This window comes from Bos indicus x Bos taurus, chromosome 27, assembly GCF_003369695.1.
Source record: "Bos indicus x Bos taurus breed Angus x Brahman F1 hybrid chromosome 27, Bos_hybrid_MaternalHap_v2.0, whole genome shotgun sequence".
NCBI classification, from domain to species: Eukaryota; Metazoa; Chordata; class Mammalia; order Artiodactyla; family Bovidae; genus Bos; species Bos indicus x Bos taurus.
Genome location: NC_040102.1, coordinates 34,854,379 through 34,875,142, shown reverse-complemented (window position 1 = coordinate 34,875,142; position 20,764 = coordinate 34,854,379).

Sequence of the window (20,764 nt, the reverse complement as noted above, 5' to 3'; positions counted from 1 at the left end):
CTTACACCAGGACTTTCCTGGTGGCACAAGGGATCCTCGGTCCGGGAGGATTCTGCACGCCACAGAGCAACTGAACCTGTGAGCCACAAGTACCGAGCCCGAGTGCCGCAACTATGGAAGCCCGTGCGCCTGGAGCCTGTGCTCTGCAACAAGAGGCCACGGCAATGAGAAGCCCTTGCCCCACAGCTAGAGAGTAGCCCCTGCTCTCCACAGCCAGAGAAAGCCCGTGAGCAGGAACGAAGACCCAGCACAACCAAAAAGAAAATAAATAAATGAATTATAAAAAAGAAAAGAATCATGCACTGAAGATGTAAAGAACTTACATCCTTAAATATCTTTTATTGAACAACTAGGGCATCTCACAGGTGCATGAACTAGAACATAAAAATCAGACTACGCCCAGGGCAAGGATAGAGAGATAAACAGAGTGTTATGGGATGAGTAATCAGGGGAATTAATTTTGAAGTCAAGGAAGATCTAAAGCAGCAATACTGGAGATAGTTCAACTACTGCTGCTACTGCTGCTGCTAAGTCGCTTCAGTCGTGTCCGACTCTGTGCGACCCCATAGACGGCAGCCCACCAGGCTCCTCCGTCCATGGGATTCTCCAGGCAAGAACACTGGAGTGGGTTGCCATTTCCTTCTCCAATAGTTCAAGTACTAGTAGAAGAGAATTTAAACATGTGTGATGCTAGGGAATTTAAAAATACCCTGAAAGTCATGGTGTGTATGTGGAATGGACCACGGACTGGCAGAGCTGCCACTGTGGGTTTATGGGGGAGGTTTTTGGGATCGGATTTGGAAGGTTGTGAGAACGTATAGAAAGCTGGATATGAGAATGACTGTGAGAACATATTTGCTGGAAGTTGACAAGCAGTTGAATGAGATGATTGAGACACACAGGTGAGAGAGATGAAAGAATGAATGATAAATAAACTTCATAGCTTGGGAAAAGTCCAAAGTGATATCTTTACTTGTGATGAGAAACCAGACAGGAAGAAACAATTAGAAGTGAGGTAGATTAAATCAAGTTCAGATATATTGAAAATGAGGTATTGTGAGATAAATGTGGCTACAGAGTTGCCTTAGAAAATCTGGGCTGGGTGGAATATGTGGTCCTAGAAAAAAAAAAGACCACTTATGAGATTACTAGTATGTTAAGAGAGGTGAAAATTAGGCTTGCTTGTTTTTTTTTTTTTTTTTTTTTTTTTTACTTTTTTAAAGATTATTTTTTGATGTGGACCATTTTTAACATCTTTACTGAACTTGTTGCAAAATTTCTTCTGCCTTATATTTTGTTTGTTTGTTTGTTTTGACTGTGAGGCATGTGGGATCTAAGTTCACTGACCACGGATTGAATCCACACTCCTTTCATTGGAAGGCAAAGTCTTAACCACTCGACCACCAGGAAAGTCTCTCTTGCTGTGGTTTAGTAGCTAAATCATGTCCTACTCTTGTAACCCCATGAATTGTAGCCCACCAGCCTCCTCTGTCCATAGGATTTCCAAGGCAAGAATACTGGATTGGGTTGCCATTCCTGTCTCCAGGGGATCTTCTCAACCCAAGGATCAAACTCACATCTCCTGCACTGCCAAGTGATTTCTTTACTACTGAGCCACCAGGGAAGCCCAGGAGAAGTCCCTAGGCTTGCATTTTAAATGGGAAGAAAGTGAGTTGATAGAATTTGACATAGATTACCCTTGTTGACTTAGACAGTAAACAATCTGCCTGAAATGCAGGAGATTTGGGTTCAATCTTTGGGTCAGGAAGATCTCCTGCTGAAGGGAAAGGCTACCCACTCCAGAATTCCTGCCTGGAGAATTCCATGGACAGAAGAGCCTGTAAGGCTAAAGTCCATGGGATTGCAAAGTCAGTCATGAATGAGCAACTAACACTTTTTCATTTTCACCTGAAATACCAGCTCTACCCACTGACTCTCAAATTTATATCTTGACAGACTCTTCCCCTCAAACAAATGGCTGTGGATTCAGCTACCTTCTCACCATCATTACTTGGTTATGTGATATGAATGTCAAGCTTAACATTTCCAAGTCAAGTTCTTGATGTCCCCCATCCCCACCCCATAACCAGCCAGCTCCTCCCTATATCTTCTTCATCTTGTAAACGGCAAGTCTATTCTTTCAATAACTTAGGCAAAAACACTGGAGTCCTCTTTTGCACTTGTCTCCAATACATCAGCTACTGCCACTTATACCAGTTGTACTTAGGTCTAATTAAATGCTGTTTTCCCTTGTGATCTATATAATTTATAGCACTATGTTCCTGAAAGGTGGGGTCTGGCTGCTGGCCACTCAAACAGGCCAGGATTGTGGGAAGGAGAGTTTGCTTTATTTCAGATGCTGGCAACTGGTGGAAGAGGTCAGACATCTGTCCAAAGCCCACCCATGCACCAGGCAGGGGGCAAGAGCTGCAACCGACGGAAGGGGCTACATGCAGAAACAGTACAGTCAACTTTGACAGTCATCTTGAAATCAGTCATCCAGGGTCTCATCAGTGTCATCTTGGTTGTTTTAAGTATGGTTAATCTTTAGTTCAACATTGCCCTGTTTCCATTTTTTGAGACGAATTCTTGGAACTGTGGCAGCTTGTATCACGGCCACAGTCTGGTCATAAGGTAGTTAACTTCTCCACCTGGGGTTGCAGTATCTGTAAGACAGCTCACAGGATATAGCTCAGAATATTATCGATAGCCCTTAAGAAGGAACTACAAGGTCCTCGACTGTGTTTAATGACTACATTCTTATTATTTGGAGGTCTCCTTTGACTGTTTTCCTTTGTTTCTTCATGTTCTCACTTCTTTGATTAAACTTATTCTTTGGCTGAAGTTTTCCACAGACAAAAGCAGGCAGAGGAGACAGGGGAGGACGAGGGCAAGGATCATAGGGTCTCTACTCATTTCACTCATTTCTTTCAGATGTCTTTCCCAAATTCACCTATAAATATAGCTTTCCCTCATAATCCTATATGTAATACATATCCCCACCACCGCTTTCTATCCCCTTCATTCTACTGTATTTTCTCCAGAGCAATACTTAAAATACTCCAAAACTCCCAGCCCTGACAAGCTCTGGAACCTTTACTAGACTCACAACTCCCCAATAGTTATTTTCTGCCCGGCACCATGGAGTCTTGCCCTACACCTGAGCAGCTTAGAATTTGCCCAAGATTCACGGAAACTCCTTTGCTGTTTTATTTGTCAGTTTCCATGTTCCCTACTAGCATCTAAGGACACAAATAGTTTATCTTATCCTTGCTACCTGGAACAGTGCCTGGCAACCTAAGTGTTTAATTCCTTGTCATTGACTCTGTACAATAAAATTTCTCATGTATTTGGAGTAAATGTCATCTAATTTATAGTCACGAGTGAAAGCAGGATATTGAGAAAAAGTAATAAATGTGTGGGCTTATTACAGGCAGTGTTAGAGGAAGCCAACTAGAAATGATTAAGAGAAATTTTGAAGAGCATTGAGAATCTTTGTGCAGAGAAAATCATACATTTGGAATTGGCCCAATTAATAGAGTGAAGACTCTTTTCCCATCAAGACTCAGCTTCTCAGGAATGGCAGGAGACTGAGCTGGTCCAACATTTGTGTCCTTAGATGCTAGTAAGGAACATGGAAACTGACAAACAAATAAAACAGCAATGGAGTTTCCTTGAATCTTGGGCAAATTCTTTTCTGCTAGGGCAGAAAGACAAGGAGGGAAAAGTGTTGTGAATCCTGAAGAGCAGGTTAGGCTGGTCATCAGAAGTGTCGAGAGTCTAGGAGGGGAATCCACCCTTGCATAGTGGGATGGGATGGAAGGTGGGGTCATGAAGGGGCCAAGAGCTTCCCAGGTGGGAGTGAAGATGACACCTAGGTGGAAGACAATAGTAAACCGGAAATTCATCTGGCTTATCTTTGAAGGGATAATCGTATCATAGTGATGGGCTGACCTAAGTCACGTATTTTACCAATAAGCCAGTTAAGTCCCAAAGAAACCAAGTGACCCCTCCAAGGTCTACCTGAATATAGCCCAAGTCTCCAGCAAACACTGACGAGCCAGACCACTCTGCAGCTTCTCCCACCCAACTTCCCTTTCAGTCGGGTCTGCCCCATCACTCGTTCTCCTTCAATTTCAAAACTTCAAAATTCTCAGTGACAAAAAAAAAAAAAAAAGGAAATATCTAAACGAGAGTTCTGCCCTGTTTTCTCTGTGATTCAATAAGTTTTTGGCTTCAGGGGCCTTGGAAGTCTGTCTTTCAGACAAGTGAAAATGTAAGTGCCTCTAAGAGTTTCTCTCTGCTGGCAGGATGCCTGTGTATAGCTGACAGTTCTGGCTGCCTCGTGCTGTTTGGGTTTCTTAACAGGTTGTCTGACAGCAGGATACTTTTTATCTTGATCAACGACAATAGCTCTAGATCAATGCTCATCATTTGTCAGACGTGGAAAACCTCACCGCTCCGATAACTGTCGGTTCTGCTAGGACTACGGTAACTATTGGTCCAGCTGTTGGTTTGGGAGAGGCAGAAGTGAGTCCCCAGGATGATGAGTTATACAGGTGTCTTCTGAATTCAGAGTGGTGTGGAGGAGAGAGGTCTGGGGGTGAGTTAGGGCAGCTGCTTTCCAGTCCTCCTCTGCTATCTATGGGGTCCACACTGTAAAGGAAAGCATTTCCCCCCCCAAGCCTTGGTTTAATCTTCCCCATAGTGAAGGAAATAATCCATTTCTTCCATTTCAGGTAGGGTGTATGCCTGTTCAAAAACCTGAAATCGCCTGGAACGCACAGGAATCTTTTCCTGTGAGGACTTCTGGAATGAAACACAAGTGAAGGGACGTCCCCTAAGAAATCCCTGTTATTGATTAACTGCTGGTTAGTGATCATCGTGCAAAATGCACTAAGGAATGGGACCATTGGAAGATTCACAGAATAAGGAGGTGAGGGGACATAGCCCTCTCCTCCACACATGTCTCGATCCCCTCCCTACTGTTATAGCAAAGTAAGTAAAAACCAAATGTCAGTACCCAGAGTTGCCTGCTAGTTGGGACATTAGAAATCAGCTCAACTAGCTCCTTTTCTTTACAGTTAAAGACAACAGTGTGCATGGAGAAGAAAACTATTGGTCAGTGATAGTTAAAGCTGAGATTCCAGCTCTTGCCGGGGAGTCTGGGAGACTCAGAGCATCCTGGTCAAGAAGGGGTTAAACTTCTTCATCGGAAGAGAAAGGTAGAGAGGCCTGAATATGGACAGTCAGCAAGTAGAGGAAACAAGCTCGTTTCTAGAAACATGCTTTTGCTGATTGCTCTGTTTTACGCTGGAGATGAATTGCTCTGGTTCCTTGGATGTTAATTGTAGCCAGAAAAAGGCCAGTACACTGTGATAGTATGATATATTTGGAAAATAACACATGATTTGGAATTTTGCAGGCCTGGAGTCAAATTCAGTTTTAACTATCCATCCTTTCTGAATCCAAATTCTGTCATGAATAACTTGGGGATAATTATATCTGCCTGGATTTGATGAGGATTTAGAGTTAATATATGCAAATTTGCTAACTGGCATCTAATTTATCAACGTGATATGAGGGAAAAGGACAAAAAATTTTGTCCAAATTGCAATACAGATACACTGTAATTGCCAAATTTGCCACATTGAGGGACGCTGCCATACCTATACTGATTTTGTGGACATGCCCACGTGGGGAGAGCAGTGTTCTCAGGACCCGTGGTGGCTGCTGCACCAAGATGAACAATCTCAAGTCTCTGAGTTTCCCTTGGGAACTACAGAACTTGGTGATGCCAGAATTTCCATAGAGGAGTCTTAAAGATGGCAGTTTACTTGGAAATGAGGCTTAAGGACTTGCCTTGAAGTTTGCACATATGTTTGCAAATGATTGAAAAACTGTCAATTGTATGTATGTATCAAGGACAGAAGACGTATAGAGCTGGGGGTGGTGAGGTTAGACAAAACTTACCGTATTTCTAGGTGCCCTGACCACTGTGATAGCAAACAAAGAACAAAAGCATCATCCCAACACAGAGGCTCCTGCTAGCTGGGGCGTCAGACATCATCTCAATTAGTTTCTTTTCTTTATGGTTAAAGGCAACAGTGAGCAAGGAGAAGAAAAGCTACTGGCCGAATTTCATCAGGGTCAAGGGATAAATACTTACAAATTCTGAAGTGTGACTTCAGTCTCCCTCAACTCCCATATGTATGCATATGTACACAATCACACACACACACACACACACACACACACTCATTAGAAACACGGCAAAAAAAAAAAATATAGCACTCACATATTATTCATTTGGGCTTCTTCCGTGGTGGCTCAGATGGTAAAGAATCTGCCTGTGATGCAGGAGACCTGGGTTCGATCCCTGGGTCAGGAAGATTCCCTGGAGGAGGGCATGGCAACCCACTCCAGTATTCTTGCCTGGAGAATCCCATGGACAGAGGAGCTTGGTGGGCTACAGTCAGTGGGGTCACAAAAGAGTAGGACCTGACTGAGCAACTAACATTTTCATTTTCACTACTAGTACTATTCACTTAATAAGCATGAGGATAAGGAGTCTCTCCTTGACCAAAGTGTAGTTGGGCTCCTCTGAACTCTTTTTCAATTATACATGTCCTTCAGAGCCCAGTTTTAGCAAGAATCCTATCATGCTGGTGGTTTAGCCCCAAATCCTTTACCCTCAATCTCTCTCATATCTGACCAAATCCTCATCCTCCACTATCCCCCCAGGAGATGTCTGAGCACTTTGGTCTGCCTTTAGCAAGAATCCTGTTAGGTCAATTTAGAAAAGAGTAGTTTGACCCTCTTAGTAACTGTCCATCTACAGACGGCTGGCCTCCCCCACAAACTCCCCTGTCCTGAACAGTTCTGCTCCTTATCACTAAATTCCCACCTTTTTTATGTTTGTTTGTTTGGTTATATTCACAGTTGAGCCCAATCTCTCTCCCTTACTTCAAAACCGTGTTATAATGATGTCTATACCTGTCACAAGAGTCCTAAGCAAAATCTGACTTCTTGTTTTAACAAGAGTCAGAACAATTTGTTTTCCTACTGAAGAAATAAACTACACTTCAAAGTAAATATGGGCAGAAAATTGAAAGCAGCCACTTTAAATGCAAGTAACTGTGGTGACAAAAAATAATTATGTTAAATGTAATAATTAATCAAATGTAACAGCAGTAATATAATATTTGCTAATTGCTTTTATGGGAATTCAGAGATAAAATTTACTATTCTTTCTCTGAAAGAGCTCCAGTCCAATATACCACTTAACTGTCAACGTTTAGAGTGGTTTGATACCAATGGTGCTAGTTCAGAATGAAAGGGCTGGATTGGCCTATACGCTTAATAGATAAGAGGCCTGGAGTACCTAGGACAGTGCTTTGAGGATCTGTGTCCTTATCTCTAATAAAAAAAAGAGATTGCTCAGCCATATAAAAGAATGAAATGGTGCCATTTTCAGAGACGTGAATGGACCTAGAGACTGTTTTACAGAGTGAAGTAAGTCAAAAAGAGAAAAACAAATATCATATATTAATGCATATATGTGGAATCTAGAAAAATGGGACACATGAACTTATTTGCAAAGCAGAAATAGAGACACAGATGTAGAGAACAAATGGATGGACAAAATAGGGGGAAGGGAGCTCAGGATGATTTGGGAGATGGGGATTGACATATATATACTGCGTGTGTGTGTGTGTTAGTCGTTCAGTTGTGACCCCGTGGACTGTAGCCTGCCAGGTTCCTCTGTCCATGGAATTCTCCAGGCAAGAATACTGGAGTGGGTAGCCATTCCCTTCTCCAGGGAATCTTTCCAATCAAGGACTCAAACCCTACTATGTATAAAATGGAGCTTCCTGGGTGGTTCAGCGGTAAAGAATATACCTGCCAAGCAGGGGACTCAGTTTTGATCCCTGGGTCAGGAAGATCCTCTGGCGAAGGAAATGTAAGTGACTCTAGTATTCTTGCCTGGGAAAGCCCACTGACAGAGGAGCCTGGCGGGCTGTAGTCCAAGAGGTCGGAGAAAGTTGGACACGATTTAGGGACTAAAAAACAACAGCAAGGAGCAGCAGCTACCTACCAGTTCCTAAGGTGGAATTGAGGCTGGACTACAGCCAGAATGATTGCTCTGGATTTTTTGGTGAAATTCCCTAACTTTTAAATATTGTCAGTTGATGAATTAAAAAAAAATATATATATATATGGAAAGGTCCAGTGACGTGGGGACATAGAAAACAACAAGACACCATGCATCTACCTTGTGATCCAAAGGAGCTGGAACAGGATAGAAATTCACCGGCCCAGGTCCAGCCTCACTCAGTTCAGTTCAGTTCACTTCAGTCGCTCAGTCATGCCCGACTCTTTTCAACCCCATGAATTGCAGTACACCAGGCCTCCCTGTCCATCACCAACTGCCAGAGTCCACCAAAACCCATGTCCGTCGAGTCGGTGATGCCATCCAACCATCTCATCCTCTGTCGTCCCCTTCTCCTCCTGCCCTCAATCTTTCCTAGCATCGGGGTCTTTTCAAATGAGTCAGCTCTTCATATCAGGTGGCCAAAGTATTGGAGTTTCAGCTTCAGTGTCAGTCCTTCCAATGAACACCCAGGACTGATTTCCTTTAGGATGGACTGGTTAGATCTCCTTGCAGTCCAAGGGACTCTCAAGAGTCTTCTCCAACACCACAGTTCAAAAGCATCAATTCTTCAGCACTCAGCTTTATTTATAGTCCAATTCTCGCATCCATACATGACCACTGGAAAAACCATAGCCTTGACTAGACAGACCTTTGTTGGCAAAGTAATGTCTCTGCTTTTCAATATGCTATCTAGGTTGGTCATAACTTTTCTTCCAAGGAGTAAGTGTCTTTTAATTTCATGGCTGCAATCACCATCTGCAGTGATTTTCAAGCCCAGAAAAATAAAGTCAACCACTGTTTCCACTGTTTCCCTATCAGCCTCACTACTGTATATTAAAATAATTCAGAGTATATATATCCTACTGAAGGTATGTGAAATGCCACCACTCTGGATTTTCAGGGTCACTTTTATTATCCTATATAAACATTTATGTTGACACATTTATTCAGCTAATACATATTTTGTTTTGGTTGAGAACAACTTATGCTCAGAGACTAACGTTTGTCTTTTCCACTCGCTTATTTAACACAGGCTCGCTGCGGGAATTGCAATAATGTCAAAAGCCAAGAGCACACAGGATAATGTTTCTAGTCAACTAAAAAAAAAAGCATTGTCCAGACCAATAACAGATTAATCACACTATTGTTCCAGGCAAGGGGGAAATGAAGAGACTAAAGTGCAAATTTAGTTGAGATGAGCATTTTTCTGAGTTGGTCCCCAGGAGAGTCAGTTTAGCCAACCAAGAACTGGCTTCCAGCTGTCAGAGCAAAAGTGAAAGTCTCTTGTTGCTCGAAAGCGTTGCCCAGGAAAGAAGAATGTGTTGGCAACAAGATGCACAATTTTCATCACTGCCCAACAAGGGGCACTTTGTCCAGGCAACAGCTAGTGCCCCAAGTCTGTTTATTGCTTCAAGCAGTAGCCTTGCCCAGACCAAACATTCTGAAGTCGCTAATCAAACCTCCTGGTATTTAAAGCTTCAGCTTCCCCCAGCCATAGTCACTCCCCTCGTGTGTTTTTATTGGTAAGCTCCTAGCAGCGCTTGTCAATAGCTGAGCTATTGAGTGCTATCGACAGTCACAGATGTCAGTGTCAACATCCTGACACAGCCTTCTCCATGTAAACAACCCAGTCTTAGAACAAAACAGCTTCATTCTTAGATCAAAACGAGTGGATCTGAAATTATAGCAGACTAATACACAATGTGAAAAAGTTGGCTTAAAGCTCAACATTCAGAAAACAAAGATCATGGCATCCGGTCCCACCACTTCATGGGAAATAGATGGGGAAACAGTGGAAATAGCGTCAGACTTTATTTTTTGGGGCTCCAAAGTCACTGCAGATGGTGACTGCAGCCATGAAATTAAAAGACACTTACTCCTTGGAAGGAAAGTTATGACTAACCTAGATAGCATATTCAAAAGCAGAGACATTACTTTGCTTACAAAGGTTCATCTAGTCAAGGCTATGGTTTTTCCTATGGTCACGTATCGATGTGAGAGTTGGACTGTGAAGAAGGCTGAGCGCCGAAGAATTGATGCTTTTGAACTGTGGTGTTGGAGAAGACTTTTGAGAGTCCCTTGGACTGCAAGGAGATCCAACCAGTCCGTTCTGAAGGAGATCAGCCCCGGGATTTCTTTGGAAGGAATGATGTTAAAGCTGAAACTCCAGTACTTTGGCCACCTCATGTGAAGAGTTGACTCATTGGAAAAGACTCTGATGCTGGGAGGGATTGGGGGCAGGAGGAGAAGGGGACGACAGAGGAGGAGATGGCTGGATGGCATCACTGACTTGATGGACGTGAGTCTGGGTGAACTCTGGGAGTTGGTGATGGACAGGGAGGCCTGGCGTGCTGTGATTCATGGGGTCACAAAGAGTTGGACACGACTGAGCGACTGAACTGAACTGAACTGAATACACAATGTATCTATTGGGTCATTGTAGATCTCTGAAAAGAAAACTAGTTCAAGAAGACTGAAATAACACTTGGGTTCTAGTCCTCAGGAGCATATAATCTAAAAAGAAAAGAAAGGCGTGTACAAGTGAAAGCAAATTATAAGAAATAATATGCTCAAGTAATTTAGTGATGACTAACATTGTCCATGGAATTAAATTAACATGTCTTCAAGTTCTGGCTCCTTCTAAGTGTTTATGCCCTTGACAAATACTTATCCTTGGTCTCCTCCATCTAGATGAGATATAGTAATGGAGTCTATGTAAAGGGATGTGAGTGTTAAATGAGATAATACCTGTCAATTTCCTTGTAGTGTCCAGTACCAAGCTGATAACATACGCATAAGCAACAATAGTATTGGTAATAATAATAATAGAAGTGAGAGAGGACAGTTCAAATGTCACAGGCAGCAAATGAGGAGAATCATGTGGGTGGTATAGGTAATATGAACTAGACCCCTTCAAGGTAGGTCCATTGGACTGGCAACACTGGTATATTCTGGGAGCCTATCATAGCTCAGGCCCCACTCCATATGTACTGCATCAGAATCTGCATTTTATTTAACATTTTTTCCTGGGTGATGGGCAATGCACATTGAAGTTCAAGAAGCATTGTACAAGCAGATATCAAAAGAAAAGTGATCAGGGATTCCTAGGTGGCTCAGTGGTAAAGAATGCACTGGTGAATGCAGATGAAAAGGGATCAATGTGTATTAGACATGAACTAAAGCCTCCAAGATGAGACAGAATCAGACCCTAAGTCACCAAACATCTTGGTCCCCGAACTCCTTTACTCTCTCAAAAATTATTGAAGACCCAGAAACCTTTGTGTGTTTTCTCTGCTTGATGTCTAACAATAGGAGACAGCTGGGTTCTCAAATTCTTCAGCATTTAATCTGTTGTGTTATTTTGGCTGAAGTGCAGGAAGAAAATTTGTCCCTGCACAAATATGTAGCTTGAAAATGTAGTAGTATTTTAATACACTTTTAAGATAATCCTGAATATTCTCTCCTGTAATACCACAAAAATGCTGAAAGTGGTGGTTTCTTAAATGTGTGGAATCTCAAATTTAATGAATCAACCTTGAGAAGACTTGGATAAATCAGTGAGCAAATGTTTTCCAAATGACCGATGCATGCTGTTGCAAATATCAGAAAAGAAGTAGAAAGTCTATGCAGAGTAGACTAATGGATTTTAATGTGCCAGTATGAATATAGACTAATGGATTTTAGTCTATAAAGACTAATGGATTTTTAATGTACCAGTACAAACATTTATTGCACAGTGGTTTTACTCGAGATAACCATTGTATGCATCAGAAGACCTTTTTTGTGTGTACTTCCTATTCAAAATAATGAAAAGAAATATACTTAAGGGTCAAAATGAATGACTTTTGCTGTTTCGTCTGGGGTATTGTTAAGTGAAACCGAACACACAATGCTGGGGAATGCAATGAGTACTGGTCCATTTGGGACCACTGCCTTGACTGACATCAGACACTGATGGTTTTACAACTATGCCTTTTGCACCATCAGTGAGAATTTTAACAAAGTGAAAAAAAGCGAAAAAGATCTCAGTCATACTGTAAAAATATGGATGCCCTTGAGAGGATGGCCTTGAGAGGATCTTGGGTAGTGTAGGAGTCTTCAGAGCATATTCTGAGAACCACTAGACTAGAACATTGGAAGACAGGGGCCAGATGAGAGGCTGAGAGGGATAAAGGGCCATATTAGACAAAGGAAATTATTACAGAGGAGAGCTGAAAATAGGGGTAAGCAAACCGCATTCCACCGGTCTGTGTCTTACACAATTCAGAAACAGCTGTTTAGCATGAATCAGCCATAGGTATACCTATGCTTCCTCCCTCTTGAACCTCCCTTCCTCCTACCTCCCTCCCCACCCACCCCTCTAGGTTGTACGGAGCCCTGGTTTGAGTCCTCTGAGTTCAGTTCCGTCGCCCTGTCGTGTCTGGCTCTTTGCGACCCCATGGACTGCAGCATCAGTTCCCTGAGTCATAGACCAAATTCCCATGGGCTGACTATTTTGCATAGGATAGTGTATATGTTTCCATGTTACTTCCTGCATACATCCCACCCCCTTCCTCCTCCCTCTCATGTCCATAAATCCATTCTCTATGTCTGCATCTCCATTGCTGCCCTACAGACAGTTTTATCAGTACCTTTGATCTTTGTCAATTTTGAATCATGTGAAAATCATATCTATTTTAAAATAACAAACTAAGAATATAAGAAAAAAAAAAGAAAAGAGACAGCTGCTCCACCTGCTTCGTTCTGCCCTGAAAACAGAAGCCTACACAGAAGGACAGTTTCCTTTCAGCTTGTCTGTTGAATCAGCCTCAACTTCAACTGGTCTACAGTTTGCTGCTTGAACTTGAAAATCGGGGCAATCGATTTTCAAGTTCAAAACTCAAAGAGAAGACACACGTGGATCAATCTCTTTCACCATTCTACCTGAAGAAATGTTGTTACTGTCTTTTAAAAAAGGAGGGGTGACTGCTACTGTAGTTTTATTATTTATATAAACGCTATTTTCTACATAAATTATGCTCCCTACCCTCAGAACCCAAGGGGTTGGGAATACCAATACTAGTTTTTATTTTATATACTTTATAGAAAATGTTCATAGCTTGGAAAATCTAAGGCTTTAGATTTGAGAGTGCAGGCCACCTTAATTTTAAAATGTTTACCAATAATCTTCATGTACTGAGAGGTTTACATTATTGACTACAGGAAGCACGATAAAAGACTAGAAGGCAAATTCCAGTGTCTTGACTTTTTTGTTCCTAAATTTCAGCCGAAGATAGAAGAATTCTGTGAGACAGCAATGAAATGAAAGCTAGATCTCAGAGTGTCGGTTTGTCCTCCAGCCAAGCATCCTCCATTGAATTGATGAGTACCTGTGAGGTCTGTAACTCAGAGATCATCCAACAGGTAAAGATATACCAGTCTAGGATCTGAGGATGCCTGGGAATCTCTTGCCCTCTTGGGTCATGGTCATCTCAGACCATTCCAATCTGGTCCAACCCTACAGGGCCTAGATGTGGTACCTTCTTGATCTGGTGCCTCTTCTACCACCAAAACTCTGCAACTCAAGCTGATGTGGCTATCTGATTTCCCTATGTGATTGGTCCCAGCCCAATAGCTCCAGGAGATAGTGTGTAACTCAGAGAGACGAACACTGAAGCTCCTTCTTATCCGGATGGGGCTTTCGCAGCTTGTGTCTGGAATCGCTCTCATTTTCTCTGCATTAGACTTTACGAGATGCTTGGCTGCCTAAAATCATTAGTGGAAATAACTCATTGAGGATATCGGAGCTAACACAGCTGAACATACCATTAGAGTCTTGTTCAAAATCCTGCTCCGTGTGCTTTTTCTTTCCTAACCTAACTTAGGTGCTCTGTATTCAGAGCCAAGTACAACAACTTTTTTCAGTATACAAAATCAATGCTTATATATCTTAGAGATTTTGTAAAATTACAAAACAAATGAGGAAAAGTAAAAATGACTCATACTGCTGGCCATAAAAATTATTCAAAACTCGGAAGCATATCAACCTGCCTGACTTTGGGCTCTACTACAAAGCCACAGTCATCAAGACAGTGTGGTACTGGCACAAAGACAGAAATATAGATCAATGGAACAAAATAGAAAGCCCAGAGATAAATCCATGCACATATGGACACCTTATCTTTGACAAAGGAGGCAAGAATATACAATGGATTAAAGACAATCTCTTTAACAAGTGGTGCTGGGAAAACTGGTCAACCACTTATAAAAGAATGAAACTAGAGCACTTTCTAACACCATACACAAAAATAAATTCAAAATGGATTAAAGATCTAAATGTAAGACCAGAAACTATAAAACTCCTAGAGGAGAACATAGGCAAAACACTCTCTGACATACATCACAGCAGGATCCTCTATGACCCACCTTCCAGAATATTGGAAATAAAAGCAAAAGTAAATAAATGGGACCTAACTAAACTTAAAAGCTTCTGCACAACAAAGGAAACTCTAAGCAAGGTGAAAAGGCAGCCTTCAGAATGGGAGAAAATAATAGCAAATGAAGCAACTGACAAACAACTAATCTCAAAAATATACAAGCAACTCCTACAGCTCAATTCCAGAAAAATAAATGACCCAATCGAAAAATGGGCCAAAAAAAAAAAAAAAGGGCCAAAGAACTAAATAGACATTTCTCCAAAGAAGACATACAGATGGCTAACAAACACATGAAAAGATGTTCAACATCACTCATTATCAGAGAAATGCAAAACAAAACCACTATGAGGTACCATTTCATGCCAGTCAGAATGGCTGCAATCCAAAAGTCTACAAGCAATAAATGCTGGAGAGGGTGTGGAGAAAAGGGAACCCTCTTACACTGTTGGTGGGAATGCAAACTAGTACAGCCACTATGGAGAACAGTGTGGAGATTCCTTAAAAAACTGGAAATAGAACTGCCTTATGACCCAGCAATCCCACTGCTGGGCATACACACTGAGGAAACCAGAAGGGAAAGAGACACGTGTACCCCAATGTTCATCACAGCACTGTTTATAATAGCCAGGACATGGAAGCAACCTAGATGTCCATCAGCAGATGAATGGATAAGAAAGCTCTAGTACATATACACAATGGAGTATTACTCAGCCATTGAAAAGAATACATTTGAATCAGTTCTAATGAGGTGGATGAAACTGGAGCCTATTATACAGAGTGAAGTAAGCCGGAAAGAAAAACACCAATACAGTATACTAACACATATATATGGAGTTTAGAAAGATGGTAACAATAACCCTGTATACGAGACAGAAAAAGAGACACAGATGTATAGAACAGTCTTTTGGACTCTATGGGAGAGGGCGAGGGTGGGATAATTTGGGAGAATGGCATTGAAATATGTATAATATCATATATGAAACGAGTCACCAGTCCAGGTTCGATGCATGATACTCGATGCCTGGGGCTGGTGCACTGGGAGGACCCAGAGGGATGGTATGGGGAGGTAGGAGGGAGGAGGGTTCAGGATGGGGAACACATGTATACCTGTGGTGGATTCATTTTGATATATGGCAAAACCAATACAATACTGTAAAGTTAAAAAATAAAATAAAATTAAAAACAAAAACAAAAACAAAAAACAAAAAAAATATACATGTCATGTCCTTTCACATCATAGGAGGACAAAAAACAACCCAAGGCCTATCTAGAATCAAGAAAAATACAATGTGAAACACAAGTGCAAACTGCAAAATTTTAAGTGTCCTACTAGCTATATTAAAAACATAAAAATAAACAGAGTTAATTTTATAATTAATTGAATCAAATATACCAAGAAATATTTTCAATTTAATGTGTAATTGGTGTAAGAAATTATTTATGAGATATTTCATATGATTTTATTGCACTCAGTCATTGAGATCTGGTGTGTATTTTACACTCACAGCACATCTCATTGTGGACTAGTTCTAACGCCATGTGTGGCTCGTGGCTACCATCTTGAATAGCACAGATCTGGGGAAAAATACTTTGTTCAGCTCACTGTTTCAGTTCAGTTCATTTCAGTCGCTCAGTTGTATCTGACTCTTTGTGACCCCAAGGACTGCTGCATGCCAGGCTTCCCCATCCATCACCAAGTCCCGAAGCCTACTCAAACTTATGTCCATCGCGTCGGTGATGCCATCCGACCATCTCATCCTCTGTTGTTCCCTTCTCCTCCTGCCTTCAATCTTTCCCAGCATCAGGGTCTTTCCCAATGAGTTGCTTCTTTACATCAGGTGGCCAAAGTATTGGAGTTTCAGCTTCAGCATCAGTAGTTCCAATGAATATTCAGTAAGTATTCAATGAATATTTACTCTTAATTAAATTCCCAGTCTTAATAAAGCCACATGTTAACTTATAGATTTGTGTCCAGTAGAGGTCTCAATAATTTCTGTCTAGTAAGAAAGATAAAGTCATTCATATCTTATGCTGTAGAATATTACCCAATTTTGTGTCTACTCCAGCATTTATATCCTAGCATTTTATAGTTAAATTGACTATGAGCATCTCAATTCAGTTCAGTTCAGTCACTCAGTTATGTCCGACTCTTTGTGACCCCATGAACTGCAGCACACCAGGCCTCCCTGTCCATCACCATCTCCCAGAGTTCACTCAAACTCATGTCCTTCGAGTTCGTGGTGCCATCCAGCCATCTCATCCTCTGTCGTCCCCTCTTCCTCCTTACCCCAATCCCTCCCAGCATCAGAGTCTTTTCTAATGAGTCAACTCTTCCCATGAGGCGGCCAAAGTACTGGAGTTTCAGCTTTAGCATCATTCCTTCCAAAGAACACCCAGGGCTGATCTCCTTTAGAATGGACTAGTTGGATCTCCTTGCAGTCCAAGGGACTCTCAAGAGTCTTCTCCAACACCACAGTTCAAAAGCATCAATTCTTGGGTGCTCAGCTTTCTTCACAGTCCAACTCTCACATCCCATACATAACCACTGAAAAAACCATTGCCTTGACTAGACGGACCTTTGTTGGCAAAGTAATGTCTCTGCTTTTGAATATGCTATCTAGGTTGGTCATAACTTTCCTTCCAAGGAGTAAGCGTCTTTTAATTTCATGGCTGCAGTCACCATATGCAGTGATTTTGGAGCCCCCCAAAATAAAGTCTGACACTGTTTCCACTGTTTCCCCATCTATTTCCCATGAAGTGATGGGACTGGATGCCATGATCTTCGTTTTCTAAATGTTGAGCTTTAAGCCAACTTTTTCACTCTCCTCTTTCACTTTCATCAAGAGGCTTTTGAGTTCCTCTTCACTTTCTGTAAGGGTGGTGTCATCTGCATATCTGAGGTTATTGGTATTTCTCCCAGCAATCTTGATTCCAGCTTGTGCTTCTTCCAGCCCAGCGTTTCTCATGATGTACTCTGCCTAGAAGTTAAATAAGCAGGGTGACAATATACAGCATTGACGTAGTCCTTTTCCTATTTGGAACCAGTGTGTTGTTCCATGTCCAGTTCTAACTGTTGCTTTCTGACCTGCATATAGGTTTCTCAAGAGGCAGGTCAGGTGGTCTGGTATTCCCATCTCTTTCAGAATTTTCCACAGTTTATTGTGATCCACACAGTCAAAGGCTTTGGCATAGTCAATACAGCAGAAATAGATGTTTTCCTGGAACTCTCTTGCTTTCTCCTTACATACTCTTTGAATTAGTCTTACTGGTTCCCTCGTCACTTAATAAATTGAACAAAATGTTGGACATGTGCTCATTTTATACTTTCATGAGTCATGGATTTTACCTTGTTGAAGATTGTATGTTAGCATTTCTATGACCCAGAACTGCTATCAACATATAGCTGTATTTTATTCTTTCTCTATAGAACCAAGCATGTACATTTCACACATGGAGCTCCATCATTTCAGTCCCACCTATATAAACATTGAAAACACTGCACTAAGTGAACTCATATATATTTTTACTTATTTTTATTTGTTTCTCCAGTTTTATTGATATATAATTTACATATGTATATATTTATATATGTCACTGTATATGTTTAAGGTGTACTGTATAATGATTTGACTTACAATGGAAGTTTGGTGAGCATTATGTCATAAAGATACAAAATACAAAACAAGAAAGAAAACATATTTTCCTTGTGATGAGGACTCAAGATTTACTCTCAATGTTCAAATATAACATATAACAATGTTAATTACATTAATTGTTGTGTTAATAAACTGTTGACTTAAAAAATAAACAACATGAGAGTTGCACACTAAGTTTTATTTGGGGCAAATAAAGGAGAGTTGCCCTGGAGCTTGTGCACATACTAAATTGCTCAGTCATGTCTGACTCTGCGACACCCTGGACTTTAGCCAACCAGGCTCCTCTGTCCATGGGATTCTCCAACAAGAATACCGGAGTGGGTTGTCGTGCCCTCCTCCAGGGCAGCCCTGGAGATAGCACCTCAATAGTTTTGAAAAACTGCTTCAAAGAGGTAGGGCAGAGAATAGTATACATGTGATTTTGGTGAAGAGAGAGTACATGCAAAATCAAGCACATATTTTTCCAGAAAGTCTCTGCTGGTCTAGTAAAGCTTTTGCTAGTCATGAGGAACAGTCATCACCATGAAGGCTTTTGGTGCTTTTCTAGATATGAGGAAATACAAGAATTGGACTCATAAAATCAGTTCCTGAACATATCTATCTGAAGACCTGCCCTGATAGTTTTTCCCCAAGCACAGAGTGCCTCATTTCTTCTCTCCACCCTGAACTCCTTTCAGAGGGTGTTGAAAGTCAGTAACTGCAGCAGGACCTGATTTAATCCTCGTAGAGGCAGATGGCAAGTGCCCACAGTAAGTGCCAACTTGTGATTGATAATGCCCACTACTTATTTATCTTATGACTGGAAGTTTGTTCTTTTTGACGACATTCATTCAGTTCTATCTCTATCCTCTCGCCACTTCTGCTAACCACAAATCTGATCTCCTTTTTCTACCACTTTGTTTAAAGTCTTAATATAATTGACCTACATCACTACATTAGCTCCTGAGGCCCAGTATGGTGATTTGATATTTCTGTACATTACAGAATCATATGTATATACACTTTGCTTGTCTAAAATGAAAGTTTCTTGATAACCACTATCATGTGAGTACCAAATTGCCCTTCTGAATGTTTTATCACATTCTTATTACAGGATTATGAAAGTGCTCAACTTCTTGTTGTCTAGAAGACTCCTCAAAAGAACTGATAATATCACTCTCCTTTTTTAGAATTTAGATTTATTTTATCTTATTAAAGACAATAAAATGTTCACAACAGTGACTAAAGTGTCCATAATAGTGATAGCAAAGAGAGCTTTGTGTGTTTTATGTCTAACTTAGGAACAATATTATCAATATTCTTATCATAAGGTAAGATGGTCGCTATTGTCTTCAATTTATTTATTTTGCCTACACCACATGGCATCCTGTATCTTAGTTCCCCAACCAGAGATCGAAACTGTGCCCTCTGCAGTGGAAGCTCTGCCAAGGAAATCACTTAACTTACCTTTTAAATCAGATTAAGAACTTATTTCTCTACTCCTATTTTATCTATTAAAATAAAATATGGAATAAAATTGGAACTGCTGCAAATGCATTTTTCCTTTGTTCTCCTAATATTATAAATTATATTCTAGTTATTCTAACATTTAATTAGCCATCTGTTTTTAGATTAAGACTTACTTGACAAAGTATATTATTCTTCTAATATGCTGATATACTGATATACTCTAATACATTGAAGAATTTGACTAGCTATAATTTTTTAGTAACTTGGCATCTATATTCATAAGTAACATTGATCTACCATTTTATCTTTAAAGCAATTTAATCAGATTTTAATATCAGAGTCTTACTAATTTATTAAAGTGAAATTAAACACCTTTCACCATTTTGAATCGTTATGAAAAGTGTGAAAGTGTTAGTGGCTCAGTTTTGTCCAGCTCTTTGCAACCCCATGAACTGTAGCCTGCCAGGCTCCTCTGTCCCTGGAATTCTCCAGGCAAGAATACTGGAGTGGGTAGCCATTTCCTTCTCCAAGGGATTTTCCCAGCCCAGAGATTGAACCTGGGTCTTCTGCATTGCAGACAGATTCTTTACCATATCAGCCACCAGGGAAGCTCACACATCCTTAGGCATCATTGAATGGTAACAGATAATGGTAGGAGTTATCTATTCCTTCAACTTTTGAAATAACTCTCCAATAAAGCCTACTGGCATCTTTCCTAGAGGTTATTCATTCATAAATTTCTACAATTTCTTTCATAGTCTTGGGCTACTCCAATTTCTTTCCTTGACCTTCTCTGCATTTAAAAAGCCTTAAAGGAGTTAAATTTCACTAAGATTTCAAATTTAATTACTAAGATTTTATATATATATATGGGAAACTATTTATATATGTATATCTGTATAAATGTGAAAACATCTAAATATACATTTATATCTTCTTCCTTCTTTTCGTAATTAAATAAGCCAGAGATTCATCAATTGTATTTGTTAGAGCATCCACTTTTTGTTAGAATAGGTCAGTTATTAGATTTTCTCTGGTTTCATTTTCTTTAACCTTATATTTTATATTGGAGTATAGTCGATTAACAA